The sequence below is a fragment of the Gigantopelta aegis genome, chromosome 3 (assembly GCF_016097555.1).
Source record: "Gigantopelta aegis isolate Gae_Host chromosome 3, Gae_host_genome, whole genome shotgun sequence".
Taxonomy (NCBI): Eukaryota; Metazoa; Mollusca; class Gastropoda; order Neomphalida; family Peltospiridae; genus Gigantopelta; species Gigantopelta aegis.
The window spans coordinates 39,764,205-39,781,756 of record NC_054701.1 but is presented as its reverse complement, the minus strand read 5'-3'; the positions used below and the strand labels follow the sequence as shown (position 1 = coordinate 39,781,756).

General features: G+C 34.8%; 1 long non-coding RNA gene across 1 annotated transcript; it reads right to left on the bottom strand.

Annotated features, from left to right (window-relative positions):
* Nucleotides 1-1,237: 1,237 nt before the first annotated feature.
* LOC121368031 lies at nt 1,238-16,065 on the bottom strand. The gene is made up of 4 exons (XR_005957467.1): nt 15,915-16,065; nt 9,652-9,707; nt 6,369-6,456; nt 1,238-1,503 (listed from the first exon to the last, which is right to left on the bottom strand). It is a non-coding gene; the product is annotated as an uncharacterized LOC121368031 (long non-coding RNA).
* Nucleotides 16,066-17,552: the final 1,487 nt, after the last annotated feature.

Sequence of the window (17,552 nt, the reverse complement as noted above, 5' to 3'; positions counted from 1 at the left end):
TTTATGATTGGACTGTAATTTTATTCAAGTGATATTCACAGTTCATTGTGAATATTTTTTTCACAGGTGTACAAACCAGATAGTATAAATTGTTGTTTTGGTACCCCTCCTCTGTTCTAATATTGTGATTTTATAAGGAATATTTTGTTTGTTTTCATCTTAAAAAGCGTATCCCAACATTAACCCCCCTTCCCACATGAAAATGTAATTATGAATGGCCCCTTATCAATATGTATTAAAAACCCAAGATCTTGGTTTACTTATTAGGTGTCAAATTAAAAAACTTTGACATCTTGAAAAATGGCTGTGCATAATTATACTCTGGTAAAAAGATGGAAACTGCATTTGATTAATTAATCATTGGCTATTGGATATGAAACATTTGGCAACTATGACGTATACCACAGGAAAACGGTTACATTTTTCATTGGCAGCAAGGGATCTTTTATATGCACCTTCCCACAGACAGGATAGCATGTACCATGGTCTTTGATTCATTTCAACATTTCCGTGCTTATATCCAATAAGGTTTAAGCTCGCTGTCCTGGCACACACCTCATCTATCTGTCCAGGACAGTGTTAGTGAGAAAGAAGAGGGTGTAGTGGCCTTACACCTATCCATGGAGTTGTTAAAACTTGCTCTGGGTAGGAGCCAGCATCATGCTGTGAACCCATTATCTACCAGCATCAAGTCCGATGGCGTAACCACAATACTGGTATGGTCTTTGATATACTAGTTGTGGTGCATTAGCTGGAACAAGAAGTAACCCAATGGACTTGCCAATGAGGATCAATCCTAGACTGATCACTATACCACTGGGCTATGACCCATCCTAGTCATTTAAAAAGTGCATAATATTTCATAACCATTTCCATTAGACACAACCCAATTTATATCATAAATGCAAATTTTATCATGCCCCTTTTGCATTGTAGCAGCACAAGTCGTCATGGCAACTCTCCCCCCCCCCCCCCCCCCCCCCCCCAGCCTCAAACAAGTGTTACAATATTCAAATGGCATACATTTGTTTTTGTTTTTTTAAATGTGCTGAGATTTTAAACAAATCATCCTCTCCTTTCCCTTTATGACAATTTCATAAGTATCTAAACATTAAATGTATCCATTACATATAAATATATCAGATTTCTAGAAACATTATAGATAAATGCCAGGCCTATATTAGCATTAGCATGATTCTGGAATCAAAATTGAAAAAACAACAACAAATAAACAAAATTTTAATTAAAATAATTTTTATTGTCTCGAACTTTCATTTTTGCAACATTTAAATGAAAGCAACCTGACAGTGAAATACAACAGTAATGGCAGCTTAATATCATCAGGTGTAATGGACATGTTAACTTTCAACATAAGTCAGATGTAAACTGTCACAAAGCAAGACGTCTTCAGCTGGGGCGTAATCAACAACAAGTAAGAACATGGATGATTTAACGATTGTAGCCACTGTCATTTCTTCCCAGACTTCTTTATGCCACCTCCCGCTGAAACAAAGGAAATGCATAAGGACATTAGACATGCAGTTCTGACATACAGAAAACAATCAATGCTGTAACGAAGTTGCATTTGTTTAACAATATCACTGTGGTCATTGATTAATCATAGACTATTGCATGTCACATATTTAATCATTGTGATAGGTAGTTTTCAGAGAAAACCCGATACATCTTTATATAGAAACAAGGGCCTTTTATGCATCAGTAAAGGAACACTGGTTGGAATGAGAAAAAGAACAGCAATGGATCTGCTTAGCGTGTAGATCCTACAACCCCTACACCATAGATAAACGATCTACCAAATGATCCAGCACCGTTGTTGCATATATATATATATATATTTTTTTTTTAGATGGATGATAGTAAGAGAACAGGACCCATATTCACAAAAAAGTGTAAATTTACGTCTACGACTAGCACTTACGTGTGCCGTAGATTTACGTTTACGTGCAAGAAGCACCTTATTCTCAAAGAAGGTCGTAAATGTAAACGTAACTTAGTTGGACGTAAATCTACGATTTAACATTCTCACTGGAGTAATTAATAAAAACACATTAGAAACGATGGCTACCGGGTAAATAACAAATGCGCAAAATGCAATTTTGTTTGTCGTCTGCTAACAATAACATAGCGAACAGTGAACCATGGCATTTTGGTATTGGTAGGGATCCGCGTTTTGGTACGAACTTGAGGACATTTCTTAAAAAGGAAAAGATAACTCAGGAGAAATTGGCCATGTCGAAAACATCCGTTCGATCACGAACAAAAATATGTTCAATCCGTGGGCGTTCGCCATCGCAAACTGCTTAATTTATTGGAAATACTGCTAGTTTCCGTAAATAATAGTAAATAACGGCGATCGTGCTTGATTTATTATATGTACACAACTTACGTGCAGCGTTAGTTGCAACCTGAGGCACTCTTATATTTACGTCCAACTTTACACGTAACTTACGTTTTCGTTGTTTCGTGAATAGCTCTTCAGTCGTAGATTTACGTTTACGTGTAAAACTAGCCTTACGATATTTTGTGAATATGGGTCCTGCTGTTTAAAATTTGTCCAAACACATGAAATGCAGTGTCCAATATAACAAAATTTCATACTCATTACAACCTAGTAGAGTTACACACATGGTCTGATTTGTTTTTATTATGTACCCTCAAATTAATTTCTGGCAGAAAGCTTGATCATCAATGACCTCTTTGCATTCATTATATATCTTCCGAACGAAGTTAGTTTTTAATTACTGCAGTTTGTTATTTCCATATTTAACACATATTTTCTAGCCAAACCAAAGGAGTAATATTTGCCTAAGACTGTCTGTAATGTAACTCAAATATACATGTATTTGCCATTATAGCTGTATGTGTCGGATGAATCTATTTTGCATCATATGAATCATCTCATTTGATTATTCTTAAGAGACAAAATGTTCCTTTGCCTAAATTTGTGATCTTAACCTAATTTCTGTAGAAATATTTCTTGCGTCAATAATACCTAAAATACTGTCATCATATTGACCAGAAACAAGTGAGCCGAGAGGTGTACGGGAAAGTTATATTTGAGCAGTTACAGAATCCGGACCTCAGACTAAAGAGACAATCCCGAGTTTGCAACCATTGTAATATATATATATATATACTACTCAAAAGAATTTAAGGGTCAAAAATTTCTAACCAAATAAGTTTCAGTGTGTATTAGATTGATGATGTAAACTACACCAAATTTTTTATTTATTGTTCCATATTTACAAAAAAACACAAATAAACGTCACTGTATACAAGAAAGTCACATGACATGCTGTTAAAGTTGAAGGTTGTCAAACATGGATTTTACACATTAGAACATTCGTTTAATAGCGTGTGAATCCACCCCTGGCGCGAAAACACTCGACACATCGTTGCCTCATGCTGTTGATCAGATGTCTGAAGAACTTTTGGGGAATGACCTGCCACTCTGCCATAAGAAGTTGACCCAGATCATGAAGGTTGGCCGGAGGGGCATGGTTATCCCGAACTCTCCTGCCTAATTCGTCCCAGGCAGGCTCTATTGGGGCCAAGTCAGGCGAATATGCTGGCCAATCCATTCTCGCGATACCTTGTTGTCTGAGAAAGTCCGTTACCACCCTGGCGCGGTGGGGTCTGGCATTGTCATCCTGCAGAACTGCCCCGCCGCCAATCTGCTGAAGGCCTGGGAGAACCAACGGCCGGATAATCTCATTCAGATAGCGGATTCCATTCAGATTGCCATCCACCACATAGAGGGGGGACCTGTGGTGGATAGAGTTAAGTTAAGTTTGTTTTATTTAACGACGCCGCTAGAGCACATTGATTTTTAATCTTATCATCGGCTATTGGACGTCAAACATATGGTCATTCTGACACTGTTTTTAGAGGAAACCCGCTGTCGCCACATAGGCTACTCTTTTTTTACGACAGGCAGCAAGGGATCTTTTATTTGCGCTTCTGTGGTGGATAGAGATGCCGCCCCACACCATGACGCTGCCACCACCGAACCGGTGACATTGTCTAACGTTAACGTCAGCGAAGCGCTCCCCAAGACGTCTGTAGACACGAACCCGGCCGTCGTTGAACTGGAGACTAAACCTGGACTCATCAGTGAACATCACTCGACCCCACTGAACACGTTGCCACCGCAGATGAAGCGTGCACCAGTGACGTCTGGCCGTTCTGTGACGTAGTAGGAGTGTGGTCGAACAGCCTGGCGACGGCAGCGTAGATTATTGGCTCTCAGACGATTGCGTATGGTTTGATCAGACACTCGAGTTCCAGTCGCAGTCCGCAGATTGTCACGTAATCGGCGTGCAGTGGTTGTGCGTTGATGTAGAGCCATATTGGTGATGTAGCTGTCCTCTCTATTTGTAGTGCTTCGGGGTCTTCCCGAACGTGGACGATTTCGAACAGAATTCGTTGCTTGGTACCGTTGCCACAGTCGGCCAACGACACTCTGACTGACACCAAGTCTCAGAGCAAAATTTCTTTGCGTATTGCCATCCTGAAGCCAAGCAATAGCCCTTCCTCGATCTTCGATAGTCAGTTGAAGCATTGGGAACATGGAATACACGTGCAAATGAAGCGCTTTGTGAAAAAGCAAGTTATGGGCACTTAGCAGACCTTTCGCTTTCGCCCTAATTTACGTGCAAATGTAAGCATGTTTTCGCCATTAGAACTAGTCGACAGTGTCAATGACAGTGGATTTTAATTCATTTATGGGTTGCTTAGACCCACTTTCGTCAAAATGGAACAATACCATGCGTGACATTATGGTCTAGCTAATATAATTGACATTCAGAAAATAATGTCGAAAATATCGTCCGACCCTTAAATTCTTTTGAGTAGTATATATATATTTTTTTTTTTTTTGACTAAAGTTATTTCTTGAGTACAGGTTGTTTAGAATATTGTTTTTAATATCTAATATGTTTTTATTGTCCTAATATCTGTACTACTTAGTTAGAATTTCAGGTAAAATATTTCATTTCATTTTACTTCCTAATATACTTTTTTATTTGTACATGTATGAAACTATTTGGAGGTAAAATCCAGTTTGGGCTACTACAACCACATTGTATATACAGACACCAACATTTTAAACAAGAAAATGTATTTAAAGGCACTGTCGTGAGTTTCCTGCATTGTAACATGTTTCCAACTAATAAAATCTTTTAATGTCTAAAAATATATTTTCTTCTTTAGAATATCAGTGTCTGTATATTCAATGTGTTTCTGGTCATCTTAATATTTGTAAGAAGCCTAAACTGGATTTTGTCTTCAAATACTTTTGTACGTAAGAAAACAATTTTATTTTGGGAAATAAATGAAATTTAACCTAGTACAAATACTAGAACAATCAGAAACATGTTTAATATACAGCCACTAATATTTTATGCACAAAATATATTTCATATATAATTACAGTGACTAAAAAGTTTGTTAGTCGATAACATCTTAAAAATTGCAGCAACTCAAGAATGTCCCTTTAATGTGTGATTTAGTTGTTAAAAATGACCTGTTAGTCGAGAACATATTACAATGGCTGCAAATCCAGGACAGTACCTTTAAGTACTAAAGACGGGCCTCGGTGGTGTCGTGGTTAGGCCATCGGTCTACAGGCTGGTAGGTAATGGGTTTGAATCCCAGTCGAGGCATGGGATTTTTAATCCAGATACAGACTCCAAACCCAGAGAGAGTGCTCCGCAAGGCTCAGTGGGTAGGTGTAAACCACTTGCACCGACCAGTGATCCATAACTGGTTTAACAAAGGCCATGGTTTGTGCTATCCTGCCTGTGGGAAGTGCAAATAAAAGCTCCCTTGCTGCTAATCGGAAAGAGTAGTCCATGCAGTGGCGACAGCGGGTTTCCTCTCAAAATCTGTGTGGTCCGTAACCAGATGTCTGACGCCATATAACCGTAAATAAAATGTGTTGAGTGCATCGTTAAATAAAACATTTCTTTCTTTCTTTTTAAGTACTAAATTTCAATATTGTCGTCTATGGATTTGACTTTGTGGTATACCCCCTTTAATGATTAAACTATACTCTACAAAAAAAGTAGGGGAACTCTAATAAGAATTGACAATTCCCACAATTGTAAGGTATATTAGCTGTGGGGAATGGTTATATAATAATAGGGCAAACATTACAACCGGTAGTTCAGTATTACAGTAGGTTTTATAACCACCAAAGATCTTGAAGGACGATTGGGGTCAGAAGTGAAATTTGAAAGTTACTAGGATGTCTGTGGTCAAAACGTATGTTCGGTCTAATAGTTCATATTAACTTTAACATTTCAAGTTCCCCTTCTTTTTTGAAGAGTATATTAAGAAATTATTACTCAAAGGTCCTTTCTGGGCAGCCTTTGCTTTCATTTCAGCCAAAGCCTTCTGCTCCTCCTTCTTCTTCTGTTTAAAGGCAGCATCATCCTAAAAGACATACAAATAAATTAATGAACAATGAACAAGTGTCAGTGTAAACATGTTAACAAAATTAAACTGCATTTTTATGTGTATACACAATGTAAGCAGCATGCCTGAAGACAAACATGCTATTACTGTCAATAGTTTTGAAAACTGCAAAGTATCCATATTTCTCCAAAACACAAGATGTCAAGTCAATTAATCACTCATTGGCTATTGGATGTCAAACATTTGGTAATTCTGACTCGTAGTCAGAGGAAACCTGCTACATCTTACCTAATACAGCAAGGGATCTTTTATATGCACTTTCCCAGACAGGATAGCACATACCACAGCCTTTGATACACCAGTTGTGGTGCACTGGCTGGAATGAGAAATAGCCCAATGGGCCCACCGACGGGGATCAACCTCACACCGAGCATGCATCAAGCGAGCACTTTACCACTGGGCTACGTCGCCCCCCCACCCCACCCCAAGATGTCAAATGCACTCGATTTTGCCAAATTAATGGTATTTAATAATAAATTTGTAAAAAAAATATAGAAATAAAAATTGAGAATCAACATGCTTAACGATGCATGTTTTAAAAAATGCATTTAGTTTAGCTAAGACCAAATGAATTTGGTTACCTATTTTCAAACAGATCTTAATTCTTAAAACAACGGAAATAGTTTTAATAGGTTTTTTTTTAAATATACAAAATACAATTAAAGAAAGGCTATTAGTGTTAAGAATTTAATGTATATTATATATACATGTAATTACTTCAACTCACCGACGGATAAACACTTCATATACCAATGTAGATGTATATACTAGACACATAACATAGTAGATCGTGATATGATACATATTGTAATACTTTCAAGTACTAGTTATTAAACACTATACATTTTGTATGACCACACACACACACACAGAGAGATATATATATAACGTCGGAGAAATGACAAAAGGTCGTAACTACACTTTTGGCGAGAAATCACTTTTTGGAATTTCCAGAGTTAGAATGTTCATATTCTGCTAGTTGTCAAAAGATCGTAACTATCAGCCTATTAGAAAGTGGTTGACTGTCACATGACAAATAGTCGTATTATAAATGCTGTTCATACATTACATGGATTACATGTAAATAAAACCAGTTAATTACACATGCAGGGCATAAAATTTGGCACGAACGATTCTGTCGTTCGTCTGTCGGTTATGCAAAACCAATATCAACACAAACGACGGATCGTTCGTGCAAAAGCTGTAATCGCTCGTCAGAAAAGAAGAAAAAAAATGTGTTAGCTAATATCATCAATGTTTTGGAAAACTTCATGTGATGGGAAATCCCTGACCTAGATGTACGTCATATGACAAGTGCTTGATGGTAATGTTCTAACCAGCTTTCCATCCGTCGTTCAGCGTGTCCAGCTATTTTCTTCGTGACAACAGTCATTTTTGTTATAAAACACTACCTACGTTGGCACGCCACCAACATATTTACAATTTGCTGACATTTGCAGTCGTCATGATATTCGGTGTTTGAAGCACGTCACAGAACTTTTATGAGTAGTTTCTTAGAATATTATATTATATACCGATGCAATTTAATGACAGATGAAAACAAAATATGTTTTGAAAATAAAAATAGACGTGTGTGCTAGAGCAAAACCTCAAATTCGTGTAAAAACGGTAGAGATAATCGGGCAAAATGTGCTAACCTGAGACCTTTTTACCATAATATATTTCCATCATTCTTAGATTCTACTATCAAAATTAGTTGTAATCGTTTGCAACCCTATAATCGTGATTTGTTTGCAACCCTATATAATTGTTTGGTAGTAATACTAATATGAATAAATGATGTTATCCAGATTCGGGCATTTTCGTTTAATTCGGGCAAAAACCAACCTGCCACTTACACAAACGGAAGCCCATACGCCTATGGGTGTCATGAAAAATCTCTCTCACCGCTACTCCAAGCCAATCGGAATAAGTCGGCTGATTACGAATTTTTCTAGGAGTCCAACACTTGTAGCTTCTTCCAGACTGATTCGAGTCTATTAATAACAAACGCGATGACATTCTAGCGACTGTACCTAGTGTCGGACAAAATGACCGTTATTAACCGTGCAGCTACCGTTAGACTGTGTTCTCGTTACTATGAATAGCATTTTACAGAATTATTCCTCATTTCCAACAAATCGAAACTAGCTGAATTTTTATTTTCGCCTGGCAGCTTTCAAGTTCGTCCTAGCACACAAAAAGTATATTTTCGTAATAGAGAAAAGCTACAAAAATCACTCATTTTAGATTCTCGTTTGATTATCATTGCCCATTAACCTTTTTATTTGTATCTAACTATGGAAGAAAATCGTTCGTGTAATCACTAAAACCACACGAATGACATATTCGTTGTCTGAAAAATTCAAATTTTATGCCCTATACATGTACGTGTATTTAATCCATGTACAGATCTTGCCTCATTCCTTCAACCTGTGTTAAATTCTAGATCAAAATATCGTAACTGACACTTTCAACGACATTTCAGGTGTAAAATGTCATAAGTACATTTGTAGACCTGACACACAGGGTAAAATGTCCTAATTTCGGACATAGCCGTAACTATGGTACACCTACTATTAAGTTGTTATCACTATTAACTGTTAATATGTTCGCATAACAATGACTATAACAAAATAAAGTTTTTTTGCTCTCCTGTAAAATTTTGAAAAGTGTAGTTATGAGGTTTTGTCATTTCGCCGACGATATATATATATATATATATATATATACACATACACTAGTTCAAATAGATTGCTACATCATCCTTTTTTTTTATAAATCCATTGTTTCTAGTCATACTGATATTTGTAGTTACTCAAACTTAATTTTATGCAAAAACACAAAAGGTAACAAGTCTTGAGAACTAGGGTCAGTGTCTTTAAGACATATACAGCACTCGAACATACTTCACCAATGGCATATATAGAGGAAACCCACTATATTTTTCAAGGGATCATTTAAATGCACTATCACAGAGACAGGACATCACATGCCATGTGCAGCCTTTGATATACCAGTCATAGGGCTGTGGTTTGGACATGAAAAAACACAACCAGAGAATAGGTCCAATGAGGGGATTCAACGCTACGACCACAGCATGCACTCTATCGACTGACGTAGATCCCACATTTGTATGTTTATACTTCTCACATCGTCTATTTCTTCTCTGTCTTTCTTTGGCTGTTTAAGTGGCTTCTTTTTCCCACCTGCATTAAAAAAAAAACAAAAAAACAATAATAAAATAACAACTTTCTAAAGTCTTCTGACCATAGTCTGTTACAACTTACAATGAGTCAGCTTATATAAATAAATTATTACTGGCAACTGAGCAAAATTACTTAATTTAATTTATATTTATTTTGTTTTTATTAATTTTATTTATTACTTCATTATAAATTTATAGTTAATTATTTTATTTTCCTTTATTTTCTGTTTATTGTGGGATGTCAGGGATTTGGAATGATTAACTGCTTCACCGATCCTTTTCCGTCAACAAGATAGTTCTTTAATAATACCCCAGGACAAAAATACACATTGGCTATTGGGTGTCAAACAAAGGTAAATATATGAATAGGATTAAATTGAAAATAAAACTTACACAGGGATTCTAGAATTGTTACAAAAAATCCACTAACCATGGGATCAGTGATTAAATTTTTTTTACTAGCCACATGTCATTTTTGTTAATACAATTTTACTAAATAATAGTAATAATCAGATATGTCACCTAAAGAGGAAGGTAGAGCTTAAAAATACTAACATTGGAGGTTGGGGTAAGGTCAGGATATTCATATTTACAAAATAAGACTTAACTGCAACATTTGACAATTTTGTTTTTCACTAGCCGTCGGGCATGTTAATACTAATAGTAGTTATTTACTAGCCCAACATTGAATATCACTATCCATTGGAGTGGGGCTACCATAATCTAGAAGCCCTGACTTACATAAGTATGTAAAACAAAAAACACAGTATAAAGAGACATGTGTAAAAACACAATACAATATGAATATCAAAGAACACGTACATTTTAAAATATATGTATAAAAATCAAAATGTTTTAGAAACTTTTAAAAATTAATTGTGGATGTAATTTAAACGATTCTAATGTTTGTTACAAATATATATTTTCTTGTCAGGTATTGATGATTACACTCCATCAAAATGTAGCACACTGTCAGTGTACAGTGGCAATGTCCACATTGATGAGGATCCAAAATATATGAATGTGCTAAATGTGTATTACTGATGCGAGCACGACACAATACCACTTCATCGTTCCTGCCTGACCTGTAGGACGACTGCCACTATCCCAAGACTGGCTCAAAAGAATGAAGCTTGTTCGTAATCATCTTGCCAAGTCGAAAATATATACTGCTTAATATGATGTTTAAAATCATTGTCTAGAACACTAACATTGGCATGGGGAAAATTTAAAGCAGTCTTGGCAGCTGAACCTGCCTTTTCATTGCCCTTAATGTCAACAAGACTCCACTTTTGATACACATCACCATCAGATTTCTTTCAGCAATTCAAAGTGAAGATATCAAATTTAGACAAAGTACATGTACATGCAACCATTGTTTGGTCTGCATATGCTTGAAATGCAGGGCTCAAACTTAACGATGGCTATTAAGATATAAATTGTCACAGGTCAAGAGCCTTAACTATGGCAAAAATGTACACTAACCAGGGTCGGTGCTTATGAAACTTTTAGAGTCCAGACTTAATCTCTAATGACATCACACACATTGCCGTAGGCAGGTTCAAAATTGCTATTGGGGGACCGTATCAAACATGGCATTAAAAGTTTTTTTTTAAATGAGATGGGAGACAAATTCTTAACTTAGAAGCCCTGAAATGGATAAATTGTCCACAATTAGGTTGGGAAAATGATATGATATTCGTTATTTTTACAGCAATTTAACAATTTTCAGTCCTAAAAGATTATGAAAACATTTTATTTTTTATGGATTCAGCAATCTCTGACTGAAAAAACACTTACTTGATGCCAAATTTGTCACGGGATCAGAACGATCATAGTCTTTTGTTTTTACTAACTATCATCTGATATTTTGTCCTCAAAATATTATATACTTTTCACTATAGGGAGATATCACTGCTTATAAAAACAACAGAAGTGGTAGTGTTTATCATTAAAATCATTTATCTTGGGTGCCAAATAATATATACAGTACACTGCCTTTACAAAAACAAAACTGGCGATATCAAAGTGATCGATTCATTCGATGAAGATGGAAATAATTTTGAGCATAATTTTTTTATCCCACATTAGGGGATCAATTTACAAACACCGTTATTGTTTTTCATATCTTTCGAAATCTTTATTAAAATAAATTAAAACTTTGATTGGTTCAGTAAAACCGGAACTAACGACACCATCTCTGGTTCAATTAAAAGACGAATTTCGTATCAACTGTTTTGTACCAAATACTGAGAGAAAAATAAAGAGTATGTCTTTCCACAAAGTTGACCAACACACAACAAATAACAAAGCTTTTTCTTTTTTATTTATTTATTTTTTTGAAGGGTGTGGTGCTGCATGGCCACCCTCCTTTAATTTTCACCCAGCGAGAACACTGGCATGTCAGACGTGGTAATTTGGATATATAGTCAATATTAGTATTAGAGAGAAAACCCGCTACATTTTTTCTAGGTAGTAAGGGATCTTGTATATGCACCATCAGTGTTTCTGCCAGAAAGAATTTTTTGGGTATGGCACTGTGAAATTGAATGCAACCACAGTCAATAGAGGATATAGGGGGCCTCCCCAGAAAGAAAATGTGTTAAGTTTAGGGTTAGGATTAAGAAAAGCATAAAGTAATGATAAGAGTAATTAATTTTGTCAAAAGTTAACTTAAAAAAAATAAAATCTGCCAAAATTTGATAGACCAATTGTGGTGCACTGGAATGAGAAATACCCCAATGGGCCCACCAAAGGGGATTGATCCCAAAACCGACCGTGCATCAAGCAAGCACTTTACCACTGGGCTACGTCCCACCCCACACTGTTAATGAATTAGCGCAAATACTCTACATATGGTAAAAAATTGCATGCTTTTTGTCCTAGGAGATCTTAGTGACGTCAAGATAGGTGACATGTTTATCATCTAGTATGTAGAATTTGTATCATTGTAATGGGTTTTTTTATGATTTCTGTCTGGACAAAATTCATCTGTAATTAAAGGTAGGAGAATAATTAGTGCATGAAACACTTTTGAAGGTTGTTGTTGGAAGATTTATTTTGTTAATAATGACACAAGAACTTCAGTCAGGATATAGTGAGTATGATAGGTTATACATTTTTTGTTTGTGTCCATTTGTTGCACTATTTCAGTTGAGAAACGTTTGAAACATGGTGCCACAAGTTTTGAATACCAGCTACATATAGGGTATGTGACGAGGTTCGGACATAGAAAAAACACACATTCTACGTCCCTTCAGATTAGAGAATAATTTATTGTAGTTGTTAACAATGTGGTTCAGACTTTAGGAGTAATGCTTTTTTTTACAATTTGTGTTTGGACAAAATGTGTAGAAAAGAACAGTAATTTTTTGTATGGATCAGACATTAATTAATATTGTGACATCTTTAGACATTTATTTATTTTGTTTTGACATTGTCAAGGTAGTGCACAGGACACATTATGTCAATACTTTTCTTAACGTGTACGGCGAGTTGCTTCCCTCTATGTAGCGTATTTAGTGATTTCCCTAGAAATTTGGCAAGGCATGGTAGACCAAACACTTTTGTGGCATTTTCACCATTTTCGGGGCACTTGTATTTCATTAAAAATACACAAAAATTAATTGAAATAAACACTAATGTAATTTATGTTCTTGCTTTAATAAATGAATGGCAAAAGATATAAAAGGCATATTTTATTAATTAATAATACCTTTTTTGGTGTTTTATTAAGGTAATTTTAGAATTAATTACTGAAAAAGGCTTGTTTAATCTCATGGCAGCATGGCGCTGATTAAGGCAAGATGGTGCTAGACTATTGAGGCATGGTGCCGCACCATGCTAAAACAAGCTTGGGAAAAGACTAGTATTTAAAATGGCTGGGGACCTTTGACGGTTGTCGTAGGATGATTTATTTTGTTAATAATGTCACAAGAACTTCAATCAGGAAATATTGAGTATGATAGGTTACACATTTTTGGGTTAAAAAATGGTTGAAACGTGGTGCCACAAGTTTTGAATACCAGCTACATGTAGGGTATGTAACAAGGTTCGGACGTAGAAGAACCACACATTCTACGTTCATTCGACTTCAAACTAATCCTAGCTCACCAAGGTAAACATTTATGGTCCGTTTTTTAACATTTCGACATTTATTGGACCTCCAATGTTTACAATTCTAATGGCCAAAACAAGCATGCAGATTCCACCCAGATTTGAGGCGGAATCGATAAAAATCATAGAATTAATTATTTTGTGGCGATATATGGTACCAACAAATATAAACACTTTCCCCCCATCTGTTTGTGTGTCTGTTCACCTTTCCCCAGAACTTGCTATAAAAGATTAATAGAAATATTAAGAAACATTAATGAAACTATTTAGGTTTTTAGGTTGTGGGTCATGCATGTTAATTAAAAAATATTTATAATTTGAAGAAAAAAAAATTAATAGAAACCTTAAAATAAGTTCTAATAACCAGTAATTATAACTAAAAACCAAGAAAGAAAAAAAGAACATTAAAAATTAATAATAAAAAAAAAAAAAAAAACCCTTAAAATAACTAATGACCTGCAATAATAATAATTAAACAAAGATTTTTTTTTAAAGAAAAATAAAAAAAAGCTTTGAAACATATGTAACCAATGGCCTGTAATAATATTTAAAAAAAATTAAAAAGTAAATAAATTAAAGCCTTAACATAAGTAATGACCTGTACTGATAATCACTATTTTTTTAATAATAATAAAAAATAATAATAACCCCCCAAAAACTTTAATGGCATAAATTTTTATATTAATAATGCATATAAATTATGAATGCCAGACAACTCGGCCCAGAGTTCTGAGACAACCCGGCCCGGAGTCCAGAGACAACTCGGCACATGGACAATCTTGTCTATTGTTGAACAAGTGTTGTTTTTTAAATTAAAGTATTCTCACAGAAATAAAAGAATTAGTTTTTTGTTAAATTGATAAATTGCTGATCCATTTATCTTTGAAGATAGTTTCTGCTGTTCGAATAATTTGTTTTTGTTCCACAGTCGGTGACCTAAACATTGGAGATGATCCCAGAAAAAACATTCAAAAGTTATTTATCGTTGTAACAACACTGACTTTTATCTTTTGTTGGACGTTTTATTTCTATGTTCTTTTGGTGATTGGTGTTTTATTTCTTTATTACAACTATTTATGTATATGTGTTCTGTTGGGGTTTTTTGCGTACATATGTGCGTATGTATTTAATGTAATAAATGATGGAATTTGGCAAATGATGTCTTTTGCATTATTTCTATAGTACAATACTTCTAGAAACACACCCAACACTACGATATGCGCCTACGACATACACAATTGTCATTCTTAATGGTGACCATATAGTTAGCGGTATCTATCAGTATAATGCATTATTATTACTATAGTACAATACTTTGACACGGCCAACTATCATACTTAACACGCATATAATGTGTCACAGCATGCCCCGTCTATCAGTCTAATAACTCGAGTTGTCCGAGACAACTCGGCCCCGTGGCCGAGATGTCTGGGCCGAGTTGTCCCCCGGTCCGAGTTGTCTGGTCCCCTAAATTATAATGCAACTCACACAAAGCACATATATAGAAACAAAAATAACAAAATGAATAATCAATTCCATTCAGTTCCGAAATATTTCTTATTGGCTGTACGTAAACCGTTTGATATGAATAATTATTAATTGTCGTTCCGCCATATTTTCATTCCACATATTCGATGTGCCAGGATAAAATTAACTTTCAAATGTAAAAATGGGTCACCTTCAAACATCTAATCCTGGAAAGGTTACCAAAGGTATTGTAAATAATATTTTAGTCTAAAATGTATTAAAATATGTTGTTCAAGTTGTTGTATGTCACTGTGTTGAGGCTCTTATTAGTCTTAAATAAAGCACACATGATGATATGCCTGATTTTATTAAATCGTGATTGAAAATGGAAAATTCGATTCAATGGATAAACGTTACGGCACAGCAATAAACATCACAATAATAAATATCGTGCCGGATACGTTTACCTTGATGAACTAGACTAATCCGTAATCGTTAAGCTCAAGGAGCATAAGAATGTTTTTAATTTTTTCGATGTTCACCAAAAATAAATATTAATTTCATTAAACTACTTTCTTTTTAAATTTGACCAATAAAAATGTCTTTGATAAGACTGACAATATACCTGCTCTTCCCGACATAATGAGGCTTTAAAAATGTTTTAAAAATAATATGAATAACAATTTTTTTTCCTCAAAAACACAATGTCTGTTGCACAACGTTGTCGCGCACTGCCAACTAATTCCCTCCCTTTTTAACTTCCTGTTGTTATTCGGTTCTTTCCTTGCAATGCAAAGAGAGCACCAGCTAGATAGGACATTCGAACAAGGGTATTAAAAATAAACTATTCAACCGCATTTTCTATACTTTTAAACTTATCTTTTCTAAAACCATGTACAAAACACCTACAGAATATGGTTATTGTATGTCAATTTAAATTTTTCAAAATAGTTGTCTGCAATATATATTAATTATTCTAAATATTTAAATAATTATGTTTTAATAGCCTAAATGGTTACAAATATTGATTAAATCTTATGAATGCTTAAGGCTAACAGAAGTTTATATTTATTATATATCTAGTTATTATTAATATTTATGAAAATTAATATTATTATTGGTGTAAATTTATTAAATCTTTCTGATAATTGTTACAAATATCTTTCTAAACAGAAATTTTAAAATATATAATATTATACATGTATATATGCTATATATCCTTCAAGTTTTGACTGGATATTTTTTTGAACCTGGTTGAAAATTTCTCTGGGGTAGTCTTCAGAATCTACTGGTGATGAACATGTTGACTGCAAGGACATAAACAACTTAAAAGAAAAACGATTTTAAAAAGTGCATGAAACCTGGGTTTTTTTTGTTGTGAATATGCAATAAACAAAATACCAAATTTACAATTTATTTTTTTAAATTTTAAAAACATATTACACTAGCATTTGCCATTTTTGGAAGACAATAAAAGTATACATACTGAAAACAAATTCACATTTTGTCAAATATTTGCTTTGTATGCTGTTGCAATGCACATGCAATTATATGACAGCCTGTTTATTGGTATTGCCAGCAAACCAAGCTGATTCCATAATGGGAAAAGCAATGCTACTGAAAACGTAACAATGACATAGCCAGGATTAGGTCCTCCACGAGTCCAAAATATTGGACTCGACCCGGACCCGAATACCCGACATCTACTAGATGATAATGAGAGGAAGGCATAAAGTAAAATAGTATTATTTATCTTAATTCCAGTGCTGAAATTGCATTCCACACGTTCAACTTTTGTTTTCCCTTCATGTCTCATAGCTCTAAAAAAAGACAAGGTGTGATTAGGTATGTGATGTGTGTGGCCCCATCCCAATCAATACCTGATTACTGGTGAAGTGCCATGATACTCATTTGACACACATCCTAATCATCATTGCTGAGCAAATGAATGTTTTGACCAATTCTCTTGATCTCTCCACTCTATCCTTGGGGAATGAAAATGAGATCGTTTGGAGTGCCTACTTTCCTGAATGCAGCCATTGACAAACTCAGAAACTAGGCCCAAAGGTGATGTGCCTGAACCTGAATTGGATAAAAGCATGTTAATATAGTTCATCCATCCATCATGATGTGCATTGCTAGGTTTGTAGGAAGAAAAAAAAAAGTTAAAACTTTTAATTTAACGACACCACTAGAGCACATTTATTTTATTAATCGACTATTGGATGTCAAACATTTCATGTTTTCTTTTAAGTCTTAGAAA